This window comes from Vicugna pacos, chromosome 31 (assembly GCF_048564905.1).
Source record: "Vicugna pacos chromosome 31, VicPac4, whole genome shotgun sequence".
Lineage (NCBI taxonomy): Eukaryota > Metazoa > Chordata > Mammalia > Artiodactyla > Camelidae > Vicugna > Vicugna pacos.
In genome coordinates this window covers 10,988,124-11,005,247 of record NC_133017.1, presented here as the reverse complement: position 1 = coordinate 11,005,247, position 17,124 = coordinate 10,988,124, and the positions used below count along the sequence as shown (strand labels likewise).

Here is a 17,124-nt window from a genome sequence, read left to right as displayed (position 1 = left end):
CATTTCTTTTTGCTCCTCTGTCTGGGTGAGCTCCATTGCTTTGTCTTCCAGCTCACTGGTCTGTCCTTCTCCCTCATTCAGTCTGCTGTTGAACCTCTAAGAGGCGTTTTTCAGTTCAGCACGTAACCATTGTTTGGTGTTCTCTTATGTTTTGTCTCTTTGTTGAAGCTCCCCCTGTGTTCATCCACCCTTCCCCTGAGCTCTCTGAGCACCTGCATGACTGTTACTTTGAGCCCTTTATGAGTTAGGGTGCTTATCTCCATTTCATTCAGTTCTTCCGAGGTTTTTGTCTTGTTCTCTTGATTGGAACGTATTCCTGTGTCTTCTCATTTTGCCTGATTCTCTGTCTGTTTCTACATACTATGTAGATAGCTATCCCTCCCCATCTTGAAGGAGAGGCCTTTTGGGGGAGATTCCCTGTGGGTTCACAAGCACAGCCCCACCTGAAGACCAGCACCAGGCGCTCTGGGGCGCAGCTATGCGGGGCCGTGTGGTGGGCAGGGCTGGCCCTGGACCAGCTGCAGCAGTTGCTGGCTCTGGTGAGCGTGGGATCGTTTTTAACAGGTGGCTTTGACCCAGTTTTGAGGCACCAACTAGAAGCTGCTCATTTCCCTTTCTAGTGCATTCCCTTAAGCCCACACCCCAACCACCTCCCATGTGGGGCTCTCGCACTCCAGGCCACTGTACACCTGCCCTAACTGCCCGGGGCCAGGTCCCGGACAACCAGGAGCTGCCCTGTGCCCCAGAGCCTATCAAACTGAATCAGATCAGCCGTTCCCAGGCCTGCCTGCCCTGCCACCCCGCTTCCTTTGACAGAAACCGCAGTAAAGGTGGGTCCACCGCTGTTCCTCTCTTGCTGTGCGTTGACCGACCATGGGCCTCCTCTCCCCTGGGGGCTGGGCTCACAAAGCTGTCAGACTCCTTCCTGTCTCTGCTCTTGACCTGCTTCTGGCCTCACAATGCCTCACCTGAGGTGACTTGTCTGACCTAAGTCAAAACCGACAGCCTCTGTTTCTCTTAAAGTCTGTGTTTTCTCCACCTCCTGGAGACATTCGGTGAGGGGACATCACACGTGCACATGCACTTGGAGGGTTTGCTCCAGGACAAGCGGGGACAGCAGCCCCCCAGCCCCCCAGCCCCAGAGCCCCCCCAGGGCAATGTGGGAACACTCCTGGGAGAGCAGAGAGGAGGGAAGAGTGTGACGAAGAGGGAAACCGGCTGTCGGAGCAAAGAGGGATTTAGATGCTGAAAAAAGGCCACCGTGGGAGACAGTTGCTCTGCCACAGGAACCCCGAGGTCTGCCCCGCGCCAGCCTCGCTATTTGCTCAGCACTATTTTGGGAAGGAATTCGTACAGAACTGGCTTATCTTCAGCCCTGAGGTTTCCTCTGATTGACTGAACAGCAGGTGCTGGAACAGCCTGTGGCAGAAATATCACAGAGCCGGGTGCTCATCTTAATTTTATATCCGAGTCTGTGATTTTTGCTTGAATGTTTTATTTGTTTCTGCATGATAAAGAGGTAAGCACATTTTCCATAGGCACACATATGAATTTGTTAATTCCACGTTTATCTGTGATTTGTAAATTTAATATTGAGGTTACAATTACATAATTGAAACACAAACAAATTTAGTAGAGAAGTCTGTAATAAAAGGTGTTGGCATTGTAATTTTAAGAAAGCATGCAGCTGTCTTGGCTTTTAAAAAAAATCTATTATATCTGAAAAAAATAAGAAGTCTTGAAATTCCTTACAATGCCACATGTTAGGTGAGCTCCTGAACCAACCATCACATCCTAATCAGAGGAAAAGTAACAAAACATGAAACAGTATCAAATTAAATTGTTACACTCTCTTTTTTTTTTAACAGAGGTACTGGGGATGGAAACCCCACCTCTTTCATGCTAAGCACACACTACCACTGAGCTATAGCTTCCCCCTAAATTGTTACACTCTTGACAAATAACTTTCAGGAATTTAACCATAAGGCCTAATGAACGAAGGTCTGGTTATCCTCACTTCTTCTCTAGGTACCAACCCACTTTGGTATGTTCTCAACTGGAGGAGAGTGAACAGCCTCCACGGTGGATTCCAGCCCCTCCACACCGTGGTACCCCGTGCTCCACCAGCAGCCCGTTCGGAAGTCATTGTTACAGAAATGGCACATCTGTTCTGTGTGGCTTAGGTGTGCCTTTGTCTCTGGAGGGACTCCACGTGCCTCTGCCAGGATCCCCAGGGGACACACACTCTGCAGGGGAGGTCTCAACCCCCATCCCCCCACCTTCCTCCAGAGCCCAGGGGTGACACTGCACAGGTAACATCGTCTTCTGAGCAGCTCCATGTGTTCACGTAAGTGCTCGTTCTGGACACACGGATGCTGGCAATGTGCCTGGTCCAGAGGAGGCTGTTGCCCCACAGACAGTGCGGTCCCTAACCCTGACGCGGGTGAAACCCCCAAGGATTGTTGGGTGAACTGAGGACCGCTCCACTGCTGACAACGTCAAGACCTAGCTGTTGTTCCCACAGAGTCCAAACTATTGATGCAAGTCCGACAGCTTAGTTCTCTTTGGGTTCTGGAGACAACATATTCTGCATTCACTGAGGCTCATGTTGAAATCCAAACTGCACACATAAACAGGCAGAAATTAACTGAAAATAACATCAACTAAAGTCAGAAATAAAAGTGAAAATGTTGCACTTTCAATTTGGAAAAAAAAAAAAGATATTTCTTGGCCCATGAAAGTTCCAAACACAGTTGACACAGGACAGTCATCAGCTGTTCACTGCAGAAATGCCATGTTTGTCTGTTCTTAACTGTTTTCGTTTTTCTTTTTGCATGAAAGTGGGGTGGAGACCCTGCGCCTCAGGGTAGAAATTCAAGTTCCACAGATCCTACATGTCATGTTTCTAATTCTGCCTCTTCTTGATCTTACCTTGTTTAGACGTCCCGGATTTCTCCGCCTCATTTCCTTCTATTTTCATGTTCAAATCCCAAGGTCCGTGTTACCGATGTTTTTCCGGAAGGTAATTTGCATCTCAGAGACAGGCTTCTAGAATGTCACAGAATTTTCCAAATTACTTGACTCAGTCCTATTTCTGCCTATTCTATGGGAATTATCATCAGTCTCACAGAGAGGTATAGAAAAGTAACAATAATGCTGATTATAACTGTACAAATGCAGCCCTTTATGGGGCACGTGTGGCCATGACAGGAGTTAGTGTGGTCCTTCCAGAATCATTTTATTTACCGTTTGCAGCAGCCCTGTGAGGGAGGGTCAGGGTCACAGGTGAGTAGTCTGCTCTCTGTCAACACACAGTGGGTCTGAGGAGAGGCCTCTGACCCCCCTGCCCACATACGCTCCCCGACGGTGTGGGGTTCTGCAGCCACAGATGAGTGAAATGATGGTTAACCCAGCAGCTTTTCATGAGAAAACCATGGAGAGAGTTGAGGAGGAAGGAAAAGAAACAAACTATGTTTATTTCTTAATATTAAATCATTAATAGAGTTTTCAAAGTATTGAGAATTTTAATTCCGTGATCTTACTGTTTTGCTGTATCGGTATAATTGCTGATTACTGTACTGAACTTTTGGGAGTCAAAAATGCTCACCAGTTTTATAAATAAATCCAGTTTCTGTTTAATTTTCACTGCTTACAATGAATTTAGAATGTGAGGATGACTCTATTTCATCAGAATGATTTTTGACTCAGTTAACACTTCTCACTTTTCAAGTTTAGGGTCACACCCCTCATGGTATTGGGGACATCCGGATGGTTGTCATGAAGTGTAAGATAGTTTATTTTGCTTTCATTAGAACTCCAATCATTAAACCATTTCCAACTCGAGTTGCCCCCTGTGAGCGGAAACAGCCCTGGGACTTGTTTCTGTATTGAGAGGAGGTCCCGTAATCCACTCACTCCTCTTTATTCTGTGAGAGCAATTTCTGAATCTGAGTTTGAAATGTCCCTACAAACTTCCTTCCCATCTATCCTTCAGAAAAACTTTTTTTTAAATGGAGAGATTTATTTCCTAATTTACTGAACTCTCACCCTAGAGGGGATCCTTCAGTTTCATTCTGAGGACCATGTGAAATGCAGATGGAAGACTCCGTGTGTGTTGATAATGGTAGTTACAGGGGAGGGCAGAGTGTTAAGCTTTTCTCTGTGTGTATGTTTGAAATTATTCCCAATAAGATACAGTGTATTACACGGGTACAGTGTTTCTTTTTGAGATGTTGAAAATGTTCTAAAATTACATTGTGGTGATGATTGTGCAACTCTGTAAATTTACCAAAAGCCATTGATTTGTACCCTTAAAGTGAGCAAATTTTTTGTCATGTTAATTATACCCTCATAAAGTTGTTAAAAAAATAAAATGGACCAAATTCCCAGACAAAAATTAATTCGGCAAAGACAGAATAGTACTGTTTGGAAGACTTGAAAAGCACTGTTGATCATGTATATTTACTTTAATGTATTTTTTTTTACTTACAAATATATTGTAAGAATTATATCTTTAATAGATGATTATCTATAGTTGGAAAGTAATGCGGTATTTTATTTATGAGTTTATGTGACTTGCCTATCTTTTACACAGTAAGAATAATATTGAGAATGCTTATAAAACCCTGATTAAGAAATTGGAAGAATGTAGAGTTTCAGCATTGGGACATCTTTTTGGAAATTTTAAATGGGAAAATATGATGGAAGAGGTACTGAAACGTTTTTAAAAACTCTCGACTTTAACTGTTTAATTATAAAATAGATGCAAAAGTCGTACAGAGCCCCCATGCACCCCTCCCCCAGCCTCCCTTCATGTTAGCACCTGGTGTAACCAAGTGCACCTGTCCAGCCAGGAAGTTAGTGTCAGTGTAACAATAGTAACTAAGCTCAGACATTATCTGAATTTCACTTACTTATACACTGTCCTTTTTAAAGACAAAATTGAGAAACATATTAGCAACAGACTTTAATAGATCACTTTTTCTGATTATCAAAAAATTCTTCATAAATTTTATTTTTACTGGGTGCATAATATTTCTCTAATGCCCAACATTTAAATTGTTTGAAAATTTGCTTTAACAAAGAACTCCACAATTACAAATATATGTATGTATGTGCGTAACTGGGACATTGTACTGTACACCAGAAATTGACACATTGTAACTGACTGTACTTCAATAAAAAAAAAAGAACTCTGTGACAAACATTTGGATGCATAAATCTTGGTACACATTTTGTGGTATTTACCTAACCTAGGTACCTAGAACTTGAGTAGTCAATCAAAAGTATCAACATATTTAATTATAATCTTATGTTTTGCTAAGTAGCTTTGCAGTAACTCTGTTCCTATTTATATTCTTATTAATAAAGTATAAGAGAAATGACATGTCATATGATTTCCAGTGCTATTATCATTAAGATATACTTTGCAACCTTGGAAGTAAAAATATGCTAATTGTTCTTTTTGCTACTTAAGAGGTTAACATTATTATTATTATTTGTATTTCTTTGGTGAATTACCTGCTCATATTAAAGGCTTAGATGTTTTCTTATTGATTTATAGGAACTTCTTACATATTGAAGCTTTTAACAATTTCACTGAAATACTATTTTCTCATTGTAAATTTTGTTTTAGATAGGAATAGTTATAGTTTTGTGTCATCAGATGTGTTCTCTGTATTTCTTCCAGTGAGATCACTTATGATTGAAAATGTTTTTCTGAACATCATGACATTTTACAATTTCTTTTTGTGACAGGCATGTGAAATGATTTCTCTGCTTAAGGAGCTGTGGCCGGAAGAGTCTGACATTTGACGAGTTCTTTTCGTCACTTCACGCTCGTTGTTCTTGAGTTTGTACACAACGTCTTAGAGAACAGGTCGCAGACTCCCGCTGCTCAGGAAACTAACACCCAACAGATGCGATCATTATTTTACTGTGAAATACAACACCATGGCTCTCTGTGTTTGAAATTTTATTGATTTTCATTTCCCCAATTCATTTGATTGACTTTATTTCTCTAATTTATATGAACTTCCAAACAAGGGGTAGGGGAGGCGATAGAATTTGTCTTTAAGACTCATCGATTGTGCTGTTACACGATTCGGTGTTTTACTCTGCACGTTTCCCTTAGTCCACGTCTAGTCAAATCTGTCCAGTCCTCCCAGGAAGAAAGGAGCTGGCACTGGTGAGAGCGGGCTGCCTTCCGAGGTTCGGGGCCCCTCACACCCCTTCTGCCCTTAAATCCTCACAGTAGCATTTTAGGGGGCGCTGTCATTCTTATTTCACGGATGGGCACGCTGAGGTTCAGAGGGTCCGGGGAGAAGTCCTCAACCGAAGTGTTAAATGCGGTGTGGCGTGAACCCAGGGCTGTCTCGTCCCGGTTCCGCTGGCCCACACGCCCCTGGAAGCGGCAGTCCTGCCTCCCGTCCTCGCCGGGGAGACACGGAAGGGTCGAGCCTTCCCCGGCTGACGGGGGCCGCGCGGCTTCGCTGTCCCGCTGAGCAGCCGTCCCTGCGCTGCGCACACGCGCTCACACACGGGTCCCCCTGCTGCCGTGGAAGAGTCTCACTAAGGAAAAACGAAGATTTGTCTCTTTCTTCCGCAGTTTCAGAAATGAGCGGGGCTCACCGTGCTTCTCTTGCGTCCTTTGTCTGTGTAAGTCGTGTCCTGGCAGCGCGTCCCCACGGGGCTAAGCGGGTCATCTCAGGCGACCACCCAAGTGACCTACACCCAGTGTCTCTCTGGAGCGGCTCATCCTTAGGCCCGTTTGGCTCCGGGGAGGTGCTGCACCCTCTGCGTCTGGGGCCGCGACACCCGCGGGCACGGGAGGTGGCCAGGTTACATCTGCCCCCTCCTTTCCTGCTCCCGGCCGGGGACGCCTTCCCAGCCGCGCCGCGTTCAGCGCCAGGTACACACGAGGTCGGGGGAGAGGACAGCCTCCAGCGAGGGTGAGGGGTCCTGACTCCTGAGCCCGCGCCGCTCGGCAGCCGCGCGTCACTAGGACAGCCCGCCCCCGGGACGTGGGGAGACCGGCCTGCTCAGAACCGGGGTGTCAGTGCGTGACTGCCGCCCGCACGCAGGGAGCAGCTGGTGGGCTGCCCGGGCGTCGCACAGTGTCACGCAGGGTCACGCAGCCTCACGCAGCGTCCTTCAGCCTCACGCAGGCTCACGCAGCCTCACGCAGCGTCCTTCAGCCTCACGCAGGCTCACGCAGGGTCACGCAGCCCCTCACAGCCCCACGCAGCGTCGCGCGGCGTCGTGCGGCCGCCGGTGCCTGACGCGCTCTGAGGCTCATGCCGGGGGAGAGACGAGGCCGGGCCCTGCGGGAGGCGGAGGACCTGTGCAGGTTGCGCTGTCTCGCTGCGGTTCTCCAGCTCCGCGCGCCTCTTCCCCAGAGAGCCCGCGCCAGAGTCGTGGCTTCCCGCTGGACCGAGGGCATCAGACCGCCTCACAGATGGTGAGTGGACGCTCGGCCAGGGGGGCCTTGTCTCTGGTGTGTGGGAGCCACGTCAGCGCGGGCGCCTGAAAGGGTCAGTGGCCGGTCAGTCCCTTCCGGGCTCCAGCCGCTGTGTTTGCGGTAGGACCGGCCGCGCGACGTCTCCAGCCTGAGGGGACAGTCTCTCCCGCTCCGCCTGCGTCAGGGCCGGGGTCGGGTCAGGCCCAGGATCAGGGCTGGGGCGGGGGTAAGGGCCGGGATCGGGGGTGGGGTCAGGTCAGGCCCAGGGCCAGGGCCAGGGTCAGGGCTCGTGGCGCTGTCTCCTCTGCGCTGCGCAGCCCGCCTGTCTGCGGGGGCGTCTGCTGCTGCTTCAGCCTGAGCCCCCACCCGTGGCCTTTCCCTCATTTTCTGTCCCTGGAGTGTGCGTCTCTGAATAAATCTTTCACTCAAAAAAAAAAAAAAAAAAAAAGAAAACAAAAACCAGGGTTTTGGGATGTCAGCCGGGAGAGAATAGTGACTGTCGTGTTCTGTTCTTGAGAGCCACTGAGGAAAGCAGTCTGATTGCTTATTATTTTCGTCCATTATTGAGGATATTTAGGGAAAAATACGTTGACTTAAAAAAACAGCAAAAGAAAGCCTTACCCAGAAGCCCACACAAATCAGTGCTGGTCACTGTTGATATTTCGGTTTATTCTTTTTGGTGTAAATGTGTTTTCTCTGTTATGTGTAATTGCTTCTAACGTTGGGACTACACATAGTTATAGGTGAAGATATATATAATGTATAGTATATTCCTTTTTCTTTCCACGTGTTTCCCCAGTTTCTCCCTCACTCCGGGTTAGCTTGTTCTGTGATGGCTATTGGCTGTTTTCGATGGGCACAGCGCGGTCTGGGAGTGAAGAGGGCGTTTGTTGTGTTATAGGTGCTGCTCCCGGGTTCTTCGTGTGTGTTTCCCTTTAATCTGGGGACTCCATGCCCAGAAATGGGATTAGCAGACCTTTTTACGGATCTTGACACTTAGAATCCAAGTGCTCAGGGAGAGTACTTTAAAACCAGTCAGTTAGGAAGCCAGTCCACAGGTGTTGACCCACCGCACACTCATTGTGTGAGTCCCAGGGAGGAAACTGAGAACCTAGTCCCCCCACTCCCAGCACTGTCATAGAGCTATGTTTTGCGGGAGAGACAGATACTGAATTTTTAAAATCACTGTTAAGGAGGAACTGCAGGATGCTTTAGTACCTGAAAATGAGAAGACTCCACTCAGACTGAGAAGGATGGCTTCTCCTAAGAAATAAAGATGTCAGGAAACCCGAGTCTGTCGGTTTGGGCTGGTTTCACTGGTGGTGCCTCGGGGATGTCTGCTGTGGCAGATCTTAGCATGCGCGGGCAGCAGTTCCAGTCCAGGTGCAGAGGGGTGGGCCTGGATCTGCAGCCGTGAGCGCTCCCAGGGGACACAGGATCCTGTGCTTCTGCTGGTGTCCAGTGAAAGTACATTCCTGTGTCCCAGAGCCCATGGAGAACTCTTCCCTCAGCATTTTTGGTATTCCATCAGGAAGAGGCAGACTGTGGTTCACTAAAGGGATGGAGATTCTGTCTTTAGCTCCTATTTAATTTACTTTAGGTATCTTAGTGTAAGTCATGCCAGGGCAATACACTGAGCCTAGGGATACTGTACGTCAGATACTGAAATAATACGATATAGCGTCAACAGTGTTGTGCTTTGAGTTTTGTTGTAATTTACTTTCGAGAAATACTTAAATTTTTGCCAACTTTATGTAGGTTTAATTACATGTACTACTACTGAATGGTATGTATATATTATTTGTGATATTGATTTACAGATGCAAAGGAGTGCTCTGTATGTGCAATTTTCACATATCCGAGTTTCATAAACAATTTTTTAATGCACAGTGTGCATTAAATGAAAAGAATAGTACAGAGTCTTTCTAAATGATGGGATGTTCTTGGGTAACCCTGCAGGACATGCTCAGTGGTCTTGGCTGGTAGAAAACATCGTTCTTTAGCTAGGGTGGTGTGGATGGCCAGATGTGTGGGAAGAGCACTGTTTATTCCGTGCCTGTGTTAAGTGTGTCCTTGACCTCTGTTACCTCATTCAGACAACACTCCTCGTATGTCCTCATTTTATGAATGAAAACCTGGGTCCAGGAAGGCCAAGTGGCCCCTTAGTGCAGCAAACAAATGACCATGTTGAGGTCCAGCTTCATCTCAAGCCTGTGCCACCCCCCGCCCTCTGCTCTCCCATGTTGGGAGTGGCTGATGACCCCTCAGCCCTCCTCTGGTCTCCCCCTTCTCTGAGCTTCACGTGGGTAGCCCCAGCACCTGGAAGCGTAACTTCAGGGAGCCTAAGACATTTTGGCAGTAAATGGTACATTCTGAGGCCTCTGGAGAAACTGAGCAGCTCAGCAAACTGCAGGGGGTGTTTCATGTTTGCTCCAGTCTTCACAGTTAGAGACCACCTGCGGTGCCTGTCGGATGGAGTGAGTAACGTGGGGGACTTCTGGTGTCCTGTTCTCACACATTACTGTTGACTCAGTGGTGTGATGGGGAAGGATCTGTGGCCTGGGGGTGGAGACAGACCTCATGTGCGTGGTTCCCAAAGTGAGGTCCCCTGGCAAACGGTATCAGCATCACCTGGGACCTTGATAGAAATGCAGATTCCTGGGTCCACCCGGACCCACGGGATCAATCTCTGTGGGTGGTGCCCAGCAATCTGTCGTATTTAATAACCTTTCCAGGCAAGGCTTATGCTGCAGTTTGAGAATCACTGCTCTATGGCTCTAAGGAAATCTCCTCAGTGCTTTATTTGTAGAAAAAACTACAGTCAAGGTGAGAGGTCCCTGCTTCTTTGATATGTATGGTTTAATCAGGAACCATGGGCAGCCATCCTGAGTTACCTGGTTGGAGCTGAGCTGCCCAGTGCAGTAGCCAGCAGCCCCAAGTGGACAGTGGGCACTTGAGACGTGGATAAGTCTAAAAGACACCATATTTCAAAAACTTAGTGTGAGAAACATGTAAGCTGTTCTGTTAATATTTTTACATTGATTATGCATTGAAATGATAATATTTTGGATGTGTTGGGTTGAATGGAATAAAATGAATTTCAGCTTGTTTCTTTTTTAATGTGACATCCAGAAGATTTATACTAACATTTGCAGCTTGCCTGTATTACACTTCTGTTGGGTTACTCTGGATTTAGTTCCACATCAATCCAGATGACAGGAGAGCCTGAGTGTTTTATCAGTGAGGGAGTGTGGGGCAGAGAGCCTGCTTTTTCCCCCTCTGAACCTAACTCTCCAGACTCTAACACTGATGAAAGGATGGCTCCACTCACTCACTGAAGTTACTGAACTCGTGTCTGCCTTGCTCTGTGCTAAGCATGCTTAGGGAGACATCCTGCCTGCGACTGGCGGGGACATAGATGCACTTTTGTTAACTTGGTGGCTGCACAATGATGTAAGCTAATGAGAATCTTTTGGGTTTGAAGGTTTCAGCATCTTCTAGATCCTCGAATGAGCAAATGCTCCTTTTTTTTTTTAATGCTCTTTTGACCTGGAAATAAAATGGAAAACATGAAAGCCTAAGTAAAGAACAGATGCACATTTGAAAGCAGTATTTCGGTAGTCTTGAATCTGTGGGTTACAGTAGGAGAAAAAAATGTATTAAGCATGAAATACAGATTTCTGTGATTCAGAATACAGAACTATGAATTCATTTTTTGTTCAGTTTGATTTTATTTTAGCTTTAATCTTGCAAGGTATAAAGTACTCATTAACCAGCTCAGAAGGGCTCACATCAGTAAAAAAGGGAGGAGCCTGGCTACCTTACCTTTCAGCTGGATAATTGGCGTGTTTGAGATCATGTTAGAGTTTATTGCTAATGTAGAAATTGTCAATAATTTGGTTTTATTTCCAATTTTCAGAAAAATTGGTGTGACTGTTTCATCCTAAGTAATATAAATGTTTTTGAATTTTGAAATCTGAATTTAACTCACCTTTCCGACTTAAGTGATGAGCTTTTGTTGAAAAATACAGCATTTTACTATGAAGAAGAAAATGTTCAAGGTATCACCTTAGTATATTATAATAATTATACTTTTATCCAGAGGTAGACCTTATAAAGGATTTAAAACTTCAAAATCATTTTTCTGTACTTTCAACATATAACATAGCAGTCATTGTCTTTCCACTGTTTGTTTATACATGTATGTAAGTTTTACTTAGTTGCAATCAGAGTGAATGTTGTATTTTAAAACATTTTTAACTTAATATTACTCCACAAGTATTGTTACAAAAAATATGTTTGGGAAATTGGCATTTCTAGGTAATATTAACAGTTGAATTTTCCATTTAAATACATGCATAACATTTTTTCATAACATTTAATGTAATCATCCTACTACTATTAGATATTTAGGGAATTTTAAATTTTTTCCAAAGATAAAGCTGATATATATATATGTGTGTGTGTGTGTGTGTTTTAGGTAATTAATTTTCCTTTCTTTGAATCATTTTATGAGAATAAATTTTCTGTTTATTAATAGTGGAAGAAAAATGACACATTTTAAGAGAAATATAATTGGGCATTATTGAAGCTTCTTTGACCACCAGGTTTTGGTTCCTGCATAGTGCAAACATTGGAATGAGTTAGCTTCAGATACATTTAGCAATTCTCCACAAACATTCTAACGTCTGAAAAATCATAGTTTTTGTTCTGTTTTATTGATTGTAAAGCCATGTGTGACATAACATTTCTTACTACCTTGAAGAATAGTTAGGTGTTCACCATCTGTTATTGTTAGTTAAGATAGTTATAATTTTAATACTTAGTTATCAAATAGGGAAACAAGATAAATTTTAAGGTCTGCAGTCTCACAGGCAACACTGGGGGTCATTTTCCTTTAGGTTCAGCGTGGCACTCACTGAAAATGTCACTGTTTGACAAGTATTTCAGAGCTCTGTGACTTTAGTCAGAATAAGTGCATCTGTGTATGTGTGAATGACTTTTAGTTCTTACCACTTTAACTCTTATATAGGCCTCCATTTGAATTTGGGAAATGCCCTTATGAAGGATTATGAACATCTCTGGGATACTGTATCAAAGTTGGTCTGAAAGTTTGATGTTGGAAAGCCATTTCCTCTGAGAACAACAAAACTTCCTTTTCTTAGAAAGGCTCCATCACCGATCAAAGGTAAGAAATCCCTAACTTAATTTGAAAGAAAAGCCTCATCCCTCTGAAAATGTTTTGAAACATTTGAACGTTGCTAACTAAATGTTGCAGGTGTAAGTATTTTCCTGGTGCTGTGCATTTTCACAATAAATTACGTACATTGTCATATCCTTGGGGCAGTAATACTTTTTGAAGTAGTTTTGAAGTTTTATGTTTTGCTTGTAACTAATGTTGTCAATTTTTTAAAAAGTGAGATACATGTGATTTCCATTTCTGTCAGCATGGAAGTGTTAGTAAGTGAAATGCTGGATAAAAGACACCAAACATCTTTTTATAAAATCATAACTGAGCTCAAAACAATAGGAGGGAAATCTCAGGAGCCAACAAATGAGGGAAGAGACAGATCTGCAGGTCACTCTGAGAATTTCTAATTATAGGTCTGCTCTCCCAGGAATCTGGGTTTCGGTTTACTCTCTTATCAGGGTCAGGAGGACGCTAAGCCAGAAAATAACCTTAAAGTGATCAAAGGGACCTGGCACATTCTTCATAGAGGAGCAACATGATAAACCCTGGTTTTACAGGATTCTCTGTCAGATATGAGTGTAAACACAAATTTATAAAACAGCAGAAGAAATAAGTCCCAAGAGAAACAGGAAGTTACAGAAATGAAACTCTTGAAGTCCTTCAGGATTTGTAATTATCCAAAGTAGAATGTACTATATGTGTGTTTAAAAATGTTTAAAGAAATAAAATAAGAAATTTGAAATGTGAGAAAATAACAACATGATACAAAATATTTCATTCACTTTGTAAAGTAGCCGAAGTTGTAAAAATGAAAATACTGTCAGTGGATAGGTTTGAAGCTGATGGGATTTTGCCAAAGAGAGAGTTTGTGAACTAGAGATAGGTCACAAGAATTACACGTACAAGTAGAGATGACACAGTGTATGCCTTAAATTTACACAATGTTATATGTCAGTTATAGCCCAATAAAGCTGGAAAACATTTGAAAATAACCAAAACAAACAAACAAAGGAAATAGAGATTAAAAATTATAAAATACATGTATGTCTTCCATGTCTTCATGGAATGAAGCACACTAATATTTGCATGACAGGGGTCCCGGAAAGAGAAGAGAGAGGAAGGACCTGAGAAAAGTTTTGAAGAGATAACAACTGAAAATGTCCCCAACTTGGGAGAGGAAACAGTCACCCAAGTCCAGGAAGTGCAGAGAGTTCCACACAGGATCAGCCCAAAGAGGAACACACCAAGGCACTTAGTAATCAAATTGACAAAAGGAGAAAATATTAAAAGTAGAACCACTAAAGCTAAAAGATTGACCATAGCAAGTGTTGGCAAGCTGTGAAGCAGCACTACTAGTGGAGTGCAGAATAACACAGTACTAGGCTTTTACCTAATAGAAATGGAAACATTTTGTCCAAAGACTTGTGCATGACTGTTTATGGTGGCTTTCTTTGTGATAGACATCATCAGCTCGGAATCATGTTTATATAACCATGCAATGGAATATAACAACAATGAAAAGGAGTGAATACAGACCTAATAACTACATGAGTGAATTTCTAAATAATAATGCTGAGTGGAAGAAGCCAGAGAATAGATTATTCCATTTATATAAAGTTCTTGAAAATGCAAATTAATCTGTAGTTACAGAAATCATATCAGTGGTTTATTTCTGGACAGGGTCTAGATGTCAGGAAAGGAGGGAAGAGAGAGATTACAAAGACACACAAGAAACCCTTCGAGGATAATGTTTATATTTGTTTTCTTGATTGTGGCAAAGGTTTCATAAATATATGCATCTGTCAAAACATCAAATTGTACACTTTAGATATGTGACATTTGTCAGTTTAACCTCAATGAAGCTGTAATTTCAAATAAAAAAGATATAACAAGAAATAAAAGACATGGAAGATAGAATGAAGACATGTAACCTTTTATTCATTTGGAGATTCAGAAGCAGAAAATGAGCCAAGGTGGAACAGGCAGTATTTGAAGAGATGATGGCAGGGCACTTGCCTGGATGATGAAAGACAAGAATGTGCACATCGAGGGCGTACGGTGGGTCCCAAGTGGGTCAGTTAACACCTGCATATGCACATTCAGAAAAATACCCATGCTAGACTCAATGCAACAGAATCATAGAATGTAAAAAGTAAGTATCTTAAAAGAATCAGAGTTACTTACAAAGGAAAAAATTAGTCTGATAATAGACTTTCCCAGTAATAGTGATAGAAATCAGAACTTAATGAAATTATATGTAATTCTTAACATGTAATTTAAGAATGAAGGAGTAATGTGGACATTTTCAAAGGTACAAACACAGATTTATCTATCATCCTGTCACGGCTGAAGATGATTTATGCATCATGAATTTCAGGGAGAATAAAATGACCGCAGAAGGAATATGAAGGAAAGCTAAGGGGAATTCAGGATGTAGTTACAAGTATGGTTTTCCGAGGACAGGGGAGGAGTATATAGCCTCTGCCCTTATGTCAGGATGAGTCCCCCAGACAAAGACTCTTGAGTTCGAGGAGGTGGTTGACCCGGGAAAGTCAAATACAGGAGTGTTAGATAACACCAGGGAGAAGACACAGTCCATGCAGGGTGTTAACGAGTAGGTTTCCATGTGGGCAACTGCAGGTAAGTTATACTAGGAATTTTCGAATGGTGTGCAAACCACTTGGGAGATGTCTTATCCAAAGAGCAAGATAGCCAGGGTATTTACCCTGCAACTTCCATCCAGTCTTTGGGGCATGAAATCCTTAGGATGCTGGCAGCACCCACGGCTGTAAGAGGAAGATGCCCAGGCGGAGTTGTAGGGCTCATAGGAAGGGATCAGGCAGACACCGGAACAGTGAGCATCAAGAGAGTAATGGGCAGCCTACCTGGAATTAGGAGCCAGATACTGGATAAAAAGACATTCATTAGCTAGCTGTCATATATACAGTGTGCATGTGACATGTGTGAACACTAGTGTGTGTGTGTGTATCCGTGTTTGTAATATTCAGAAGGATGTAAGGGAAGACGCCAGTGATACCCAGTAACTTCACTGACATCTGTATCTTCCCCTACTGACTTTTCATTTTATGTTCGTGAAAGTATAATATAAGAGATTTCTGAGTGAGACTTCCATGTTCAAATTCCTTGTCCCATAATAGGAAATAAGAAAAGGAATAAACATTTTAAATTAGGAAACTGGTGTTTTTCTATCTATCTATCCACCTACCTACCTACCTGCCTGAGTGCTGCCTTTCTCATCCACTGTGGTGTTCCAGAGTGTTTTAATGTGGGAAGTAGCTTTATGGGATGGGCTGGAATTGATCAGTGTAAATAGGATCAGTGAAAAATGTTTCTTTAATGTGAAATTTTGGAAAATGATGTATAATATGTCTGCATGAAATTTTCACATTTGACCTTGTCTTAATTTTTCAATTGTGTACAGATACCTTCAAGGATAAGATGCCTAATTTGGGTTTTATTCCAGTGTCATGCCGGGTGGTTGATAAGTTTGTTGGAGACATTTTGAAAGATTTGCCTTTTCTGGTGAGGTATGGGGCTCAAAGTGCCTCAGTAAATACCTGGGTGGAATGAATGAATTACTCATTAAAGACTATGAAATGTGACATTATTTATAAATAGGGTATGTTAGATGTAATGTGTTTGTAACACATGAGTTTAATATCGAAGCTTTTTTGATCATAACTAGGTTAAAATCAACATGGTTTTAATCTTAGAGTAAAATCATTCCACCTGCGTGTTTTTAATTAATGAATTAATCGATGAATATTTGTTGATGTTGACCTCACTGTTAGAGACACACAGTGGAGTCTGGGTTCTTAAATCCCTAATGAACTGCTCTTTGGAGCCTACCACCCACATTCTATGACCAAAAGGAAAGGTGGCTGTGATTTTTAAAAATAAATTGTTAAAAAGATGAAATCTGTGCTGTTTTTGGAGGCATGTGGTTTAAAATAAGCGTGTAATTCCTTTCATCTCATAGTGACGACCCTGCTGTAGCTTCGCTGGTCAGACAGAAGGAATTTGATGGACCCGTGCACTGGCATCCTGCAGACCCCTCAGTGACGACTACTACAGGACAAAGTGTCAGTTCAATGGTCAGTGCTGCGACTCTGGTGAAATAAATTAAGATCAGTGTCACTCTCTTCCTGTTATTTTATAATGAAAAGTTATCGTGTTATGAGCCAAGAGTTATACTTCTTGATTAATAACAGTGTACTAGATGTTTAGAGGTGTGTCAGTGAGGCAGGTGATGGACAAGCCCCCCTTGGTTGCTGACGGTCACGTGTCCATGGCACGCAGCTCTCTCAGGAGGAAGTGCATGGATAATGGCATTTGTCCCCACAGAAGTTAGAAGCTTTTTTAAGCAAAGACAGCTTGCAGTTTGACACCTGTGTGTTCCTTGACCTAAGAAATATTGAAGCCAAAGGCTTCTGAGCAGTTTCAGCAGCTTTCA

General features: G+C 43.1%; 1 pseudogene; it reads left to right on the top strand.

The window, feature by feature from the left end:
• Positions 1 to 478: 478 nt before the first annotated feature.
• On the top strand, positions 479 to 16,797 carry LOC140690602 (probable ATP-dependent RNA helicase DDX60; annotated as a pseudogene).
• The last annotated feature ends 327 nt before the right edge of the window (positions 16,798 to 17,124 follow it).